This window comes from Pyxicephalus adspersus, chromosome 11, assembly GCF_032062135.1.
Source record: "Pyxicephalus adspersus chromosome 11, UCB_Pads_2.0, whole genome shotgun sequence".
In the NCBI taxonomy this organism is placed as follows: domain Eukaryota; kingdom Metazoa; phylum Chordata; class Amphibia; order Anura; family Pyxicephalidae; genus Pyxicephalus; species Pyxicephalus adspersus.
Genome location: NC_092868.1, coordinates 45048779 through 45056401, shown reverse-complemented (window position 1 = coordinate 45056401; position 7623 = coordinate 45048779).

Genomic DNA, 7623 nt, shown 5'->3' with positions numbered 1-7623 from the left:
CATTGTGTACTACTGTTTCTGCACCAATTATTCCCATCTGCCAAAGTAATATGACCCTGAAAGAACAGGGTGAGCAATACTTTTAACTAAAAAAGCAGAACTAAAGTTCCACCAGGCGGGTCCTTATTGCAGAAAGGGACAGGCGGGGTCTCTTCTGCAATCATTCTTGTCTCCTCCATGGAACTGCCAAGTTGAGCTATGATTATGCTACATATATGTAGAAAACCTATTGTTGGGTAAGTAGGAAAAAAGTGAGTCTAGCTATCCTCAACTAGTAGGTCTATTTTCCCAACCCCGGATTAAATCTTAGGTATATAGCGAAATAACAGAAAAGCTGGGTTTTTGTGTTAAGGTAACATATAAAGTGAATTTTAAATAAATGATAAGAAGCACATATAATTTTGTGGTACACATATTTACAAAGTAGGATTGGTCATTTCCAAAAGTGACTTGGTGGGGGAGATGACCTATCGAACTTGGACAGTATCCCTAATATCGATAAATTGTGAGTAGGGTAACGTCTTAACTGATGCATTTTTGCATCTCTGCTTCCTCAGGGCATTAATGGAGAGCACTATTTACAAGTTGTAGTGGGTTAGAAGCCTAATATCGGGGATATCGCAGAGGTAGGTATAAGGTGTAAATCGCTATGAAGCCTTTACTTACCAGACAGCAGCACTTCCTTCTGCCAAACTCCGCATAGAGCACCACTATTTTCTTTGCATCTTGGAGAAACTTTATAGCGAATTTACACTTGCATACCTACCTCTGCCATGTGCCTGATATTAGGCTTCTACCCACTACAACTTGTGAATAGTACTCTCCATAAATCCCCTGAGGAAGCGGACAGATGAAACATGTTGGGCTACAAGACATTACCCTACTCACAATTTATCAATATTAGGGATACTGTCTAGTACAATAGGTCCCTCTAAATCACTTTTGGGAATGACAATCCTGCTTTGTATATGTTTAGCACAGAATTTTTTGTGCTTCGTATGATCTATATAAATTTCAATCAATATGTTACCTAACCAAAAAAAAACACCGCTTTTCTTTGTCTATATACCTATGTTTTGGGTAAAGTAGGCAAAACTCTTCCAAGTTTTGCCACCTGGGAAGGATTCACCCACCAGGTATCCTGGTACACATTGGGATATGTCGCTGGAAACCCTTTCATGATCATTTCTGTTGACCGGTGAAGTAATGAGTGCTCCTCTTCTATGGAGAGGGTGAGGATGAATGAATGGCACCCTCCATGTGTTCCTCCATTGACATGCATAGCTGACATTCCCAATCGTTGATCTGCCATAGCGGATAGATGAACAGGGTCGGGAAACCTCTGCACGTCAGATTCTCTTGAGATGAGCTGGCTTTTCATCCCTATTCTCTGACATGTGAATGCTGCCTAAAACAGAGTTGGGAATATTGGGATAATGAGTCATCAAAGCATTATGTGAAAGAAAAATCTCAAATGGGAAAGTCGTGGGATAAAAATTTTCTCCTTGCACAAATTTCTTTTTATTTCCTGTTTGTCTCCCTGGGATGCAGACAGCTAAATTGTAACCTGATTGGGGTCCTGGCGCTTTGCAAAAAAAGTTGTTTTGTTTTTTTTTTCCCCCTCATGAGTGATGTCAAAGTCCTCCACCACCTTTTATAGTTCAATTATTGAAAATGTTTTCTTCATAGTAATTACCTACATTAGAGAAAGAAAAGAGAGTAACAAGAGAAGCAAAGAAAGTACATACATTACAAATAGAGTATACAAGACAAATACAATACAGAATACCAGGTAAAAAGAATTAGTTTGAATATCAATACCTTTATGGCATACAAATAACAAACTGTTAAATTATCTCGGAATATTAGAGGGGGCTCCACCACCTTTTAATAGGCATGTATGTTTTTATCACATGCCCCTTTTAGGATAATCTGGTGATGGGATCTTCCATGATCTGGCTCCTGAATTTTGTCTGTAGGTAGCTTCACTGCTGTGCATTCCCAGCCTTGTGATGTGGACTTCCTTCCAGCTTAGTCTTGACATTGTCTCTAGACTTCTAATCGACTCCAAAAATGGAGCATTGGCAGACAGACTATATCAAGGTAAAGAGGAAGTGTTTTTTGTTTCTAGTTTTAGCACTCTTTAACCATATGTGGACTGTCTGTGCACGTCTCCCCTTCTGTGGAATGTGAAGCCAGGCTATAAACTACACCGAGACTGCCTTTTCTCTGTGGGAGACTCACAAATAAAGAGCTTGCTTAGGCTAGACACCCAAACATGGTTGAGTTCCAGCTGTAGCAAATACTTAAAATAAATGAGACTGGAGCTGACTCTGTTTATAGGATGAGTCCTAGCAACGCTAAAATAAAGTCTCTGGGATAGGATACAGCTTTTGTAATCATTCTGTGAAGGATTGCACGCAGCATGTTCTTTGCTCTGTCTCTGTGGATTATGCTGGCTTCACACTCAAGTGCTGAACCTGGACAGAGAAATAGCTGAGGTTCTATTTAAGAATACAGTAACCTTGCTTTCTCATTAAGGCAGATTCCACAAGAAATGGAATGCAAGAACGAAAATGACCAATTTGGTTTAAAGCAAAAGAGCATTATAAATGTAGTGATTCCTACAGCTGAGCAAAAACTTTGTTAAAGTTTGGGTCTTTCTAGCTTTGTTTGCATTTCCTGTGCCCTGGCTTCTATATCGCCTGCAGCTGAAAGGATGAACCTTTTTAAATCTCAGCTACAGCACAAAGTTTTTCTTATATACAGGAAATAATAAGAACCCCCATTAGGTTTTTATTCTTATAGCAAATATCTTGCACTAATGGTTCTTGTACATTATTTTATTAAATGCAATTAGGACAGATGTTTGTCTTAACATATTATTAGGCAGTGTGGTGTCAGGTATTGTATAAAATTCTCACTGTGAGCTAATCACAAACAAAGCAAAAAAAAAATCTTTATATAGCCTAGACATTCATTAACTTCTGGAGGAAGCTGTGCTTTGATATGCAAAAAGAAACAACTGCAGAGTTTGTCTTGGTCATTAAATAGTTACAAGAGGCTGCAGAAAGAGCTCAGTCCTTAAGATCACCCACAACCTCGGCTGTGTTTAGCAAAATATTTCTTCTGCAAATCATGCAAAGCGTCCCCCCCTCCCATCAAGCCTCCATCCTGCCGGTTTGTATCCAGGAGGTGTCTATGTTGGATGTCCTTAACCTAGGGACTACCTGTATATTGAAGATTTGAGATTGTTTTATGGTCATCTCATTGCTAAGAACAGTTAAGCACTGTTGTCACCTAAGGTTAAAGTGGAACTAAACTTGGTTATACTCCTCTCCTTGTTCCATTGTTGGATGGCACCTCCTTAGGCTGCCAAAATTGGTCGAATGAGCTGGGATGACACAACTCCTGAGCAGTTCATTAATTTCCAGCATGTACAGGGGTAAGTCGGGGTCGCAGGTATCCTAAGCAGCTGTGCTTTTCAGATAGCCAGAGCAATCAGGTAGCAGAAATTATCATCATTATTAATAAACAGGCTTTATATAGCGCCAACATATTACGCAGCGCTGTACAATAAATAGGGGTTGCAAATGACAGACGAATATGGACAGTGATACAGGAGGAGAGGACCCTACCCTGAAGAGCTTACAATCTAGTAGAAATGTGTGGATTCCTGGACAACCCAGCAACCAGAATTTAACTAAAGTTTTGCTGATATGCATAGAGTTTTTCAATTAATTCCTTAAGCCAGTCCTTGATTCTGTCAAGGTGTCCCATTCTATAACAAGGTTTTGTGTAATGAGTGGTCCTCTCTCCTTAGACATACTGATCTTCTGAAATAGTAGCTGAACACATTCTGCATGAAAGCTGTCTAATTTCACCTCACCCGGACTGTCTGCTTCTCCATTGTCACTCAGCAGCCTGTGCTGGCAGACTGACCCGAAATACGAGATGGGATACAGGGGATCAGGAGGGTTTAGTTCAGGATGGATTATAGGTAGTTAGACAAGGTATTACCTGAAAACAGGTTTAGCATTAATGTGAGTATACAAGTTCTGATCCAAGGTGTTGTCCCTTTTACCTTTGTGGGAGTCGGGAGAGAAATGTTTTCTGTAGCTTAGTGATGATTGTTTTGCCTGCAAGCGTTTTGTAACGTATATTCTGCAAGTAGGTCCAGGACCTGGCTGTGCTGTCTAACCAGAATCTCAAATTTATTGTCAGCTCAAACAGCTCAGTATGATTTTTAAATGTAAAACCCACCCATGCACAGGAAAAAAATACAAAACTGCCTGCCTATTGTGTATTAGAAACTTTGGGCTCCTACGTTCTTTCTATGTAAGAATTGAAACCACAATCCAAAAAAACATACCAGCAGGTTAATTGGCTTCCTCCCAACCTGCCCTGTGTTTATATGGCTGTGGTTGGGATATTAAATTGTGACCTCCTTCAGTGAGCAGTACTTCTATATTGATTCCAATGAAATATAGAAAAAAAAAATTTAGCCTTTTGTCCAGCAATCCACTTGAAGACAGTTCTTGGTAATCCGTTTGCATGCAACTAGGTGTAGGAATGGGGCTGTTGCATGCTAATTATACAGTTCAATGTGTGCACAAAAACTACTATGGCAGGGTCTCCTGGTCTTTCTTCATTCATTGTACGATTTTAATCCAGAATTTCAGATTTAAGAATCAAATAAATGTGCAACTCTGCATTCATGAATACATCTTTACAAACAGTGTAGGTGAATCTGTCATGGTGACCTCATCATGTAATCTACTTACTTCTGAGCTCAGACTGTAGAAGCAGCACAAGGAGCCATTCAGGTGTGATGCAGTGCAGGGGGATACATGGTGCCTGAGCAAACCCACACAGCAAGCAGAGAGTGTCCTGGCCAAGCTTCAAACTAGGACCTGGTATTACAAGGAAAGATTTCGTGCCACCCATCTATACCAGACCCCCACTCACAATCTGAGTCATAGATAGATGCACATGCACTGTAGCATTAGGTTCAGTAACTTCCATTCAAATTTATCAGGATGTTAAAACCCAATTGATAAAATCTGCACATTTTTGTAATAATAACGTAGCAGTCTGTGTTAATATACAATTTGCACGTGTAAGTACATCTGACTGTAAAAAGCCCCTCTGCTGCCAACTGAACAAATTGTACGTCTGAACTGCTGGGTTGTTTTGTTCAACAGGAAGAAAAACATCCTTTGAAATCTTTCCCCCTCCTTTCTATTTTTCAGTTGCAAAAGCTTATCTATTTTGCAAGAATTCTTCATTTAGACATCTTGGCCGCAAATCATCAGAATGTAGCCATTCCTGACCCTAGCTGTATGGCAGTGTTGAAGCTGAAATGCCTGTTGGGATCAGTTTCGAATTTCTTGGATTAGTCTTGTATGTGTGAGTCCGCATAGAGCTCCCCAGTCATCAAACATATTGCTGCAAGGAGTGAACCAGTTGTTCCAGCCTAAGTCTATCTGCCAAAGATTTTGGACATTTAATACCCAAGTTTGGTCTGCGCACAATACGCTGCTGCAGAAATGAATGTGTGGAGCTTTTTTCAGGAACAGTTGGCTTTTGTAAGAGGTGACCTTCTTTGCACCCAACCTGTAATAGGGAAATGTATGCCGTTTTCCCACCATGCTAGAAGATCTCATGTGCTCAAATTGGAGCCGGTTTCTGGCTTTTCTGCATGCTTAGCCGTTCACAAGTTAACTTTTTTCCATGAAAAAGGCTTTACAAATTCCCTGTTATGTTAAATGTTAATTCTGGTGCCATGTCACTTAAAGGGTGCGGCCACCCAAAGCTACTCATTTGGTGTTTGATGGCATTTATACTTGTTTTAGGTCTTGGACCCCTTCCTAATGCTGCACTGCTTGATGGTATAGTGACTAAATGCAGAATCATCAAGGGCCATGGATAAGTTACAATGTATAGGCTACATGTCATTGCTCTTTGAAAGATCTATTACAGTATCCAAGAGTCAGAATAACTGCAGTGTTCTCCCCAGACCCTTTTATCGGGGTGCACCGCCAAGCACTTTTCAGTAACCATCCGGCTGTTTTTGGCTTAGGTCAAAATAGAGGGGCTGCCACCTGTCCACAATTTCTTCCCACCCAGCTTTAAAAAATTCTGGGTTGAACACTGGATATACTGAAATCCACCATTACATCATACTCTAGAGCAGCCTATCCTGATCTTTTTTTTCCCCTGCTATGATCACTATACCCACACAGTTCATTAGCATTAGTGACGGATGTCACCCTTACAGTAAGCCAAAAAGATCATTGCTGTCACTTACGCTAACCCAAGAGGCCCAAACTGCTCATTGCTCAAGGAATACCTGGCAAATTCTAAAGGAACCCTCTTTTTTTTTTTTTTTTTTTTTTTTAAATTTTGATCTAGAGCAATGTTTCTAAAATTGTCTGTTCCTGACTCTTTAGTACTGTCCATCTGGTCCAAAGGGTATCTAAAGGCACATATACTTTATTTTAGAAACCTGAAAATGGTTAAAATTCATATCTATATATTCCAAACTGTGTCCCTTCAAAGAGATTCCCTTGGATTCGTATTCTGTCCTGGAAACACAAACTGAGTGTCAATCTCTCCAAATTAAAGGTAACTCTTCCTTTATACAGTTGTCAATGAAACGTGTGCCCAAGCCAGGATTTAGAATTTAGCAACACTATTTGCCCATATACCCACTATCACTTAAAATGAGGGTTGATCCCTTATTTTGAGTTGTGCCAGAATATTTGGAAGAAGGGACCCAAATGGGATGGTTGTTGTATATATAAATCTGCCTGTCCAATAAAAAAAAGAAATCACACTTTATTATTTTGTTGGAAGGCCTTAAGCTTTGATTACAGCACACGTTTGCAGTGATAGCAATTTAATAATCCTTTGCACAACATTTATTTCCATCCAGAGTTGCTAGTATTGATGATGGGAGAGTCGGGCCGCTGTGTAAAGTCTCTATACCATTCTATCACAATTTAAACCCAGTGAATCCTGGCATTGTAATCTTGGAATATGTCGTGCCATCAGGGAAAAAGAAAAACATTGATTAAATCACCTGGTCATTCAGTATATTCACTGACCTAATTTTTGGCCGCATAATGTTGCTGAACCCAAACCTGACCAGCTGAAGCATCCCCTGAACACTGACCCCACAGGCTAGAAAGCTAAAAATACATTTACATTATTAGGTTACAAAAGTAAGAATACGGTGAGAACATTTTCTATATTTGCCTCTCAAAAAAATTTTTTCCATTGTAACATACCCCCCCCCCCTTTTCAATATGATAGATACTCCTAAAACATTCATTATTACAGCTCCCATTCTCCAGTATCTTCCAAATCAATCTGGGTGCGCTAAATTCCACTTTAGCAGGATATTTTTTGAAGCAATGCAGAATAGTAACAAGGGTTGAGAATGGAATTCAAACATTTGCCAACTATTGCAGCTGCTTTGGTTGTAATCTCAAGTGCCTTTTAGCTGTCCAAACCCCGCTCAACTAAGATATGTTCTTATGGGTTGAATGATGGTATCTGTGACCTAAGGGGATCCTATCCTATTTATATATTAATTTGATTTATTTTTATGAAAACCTA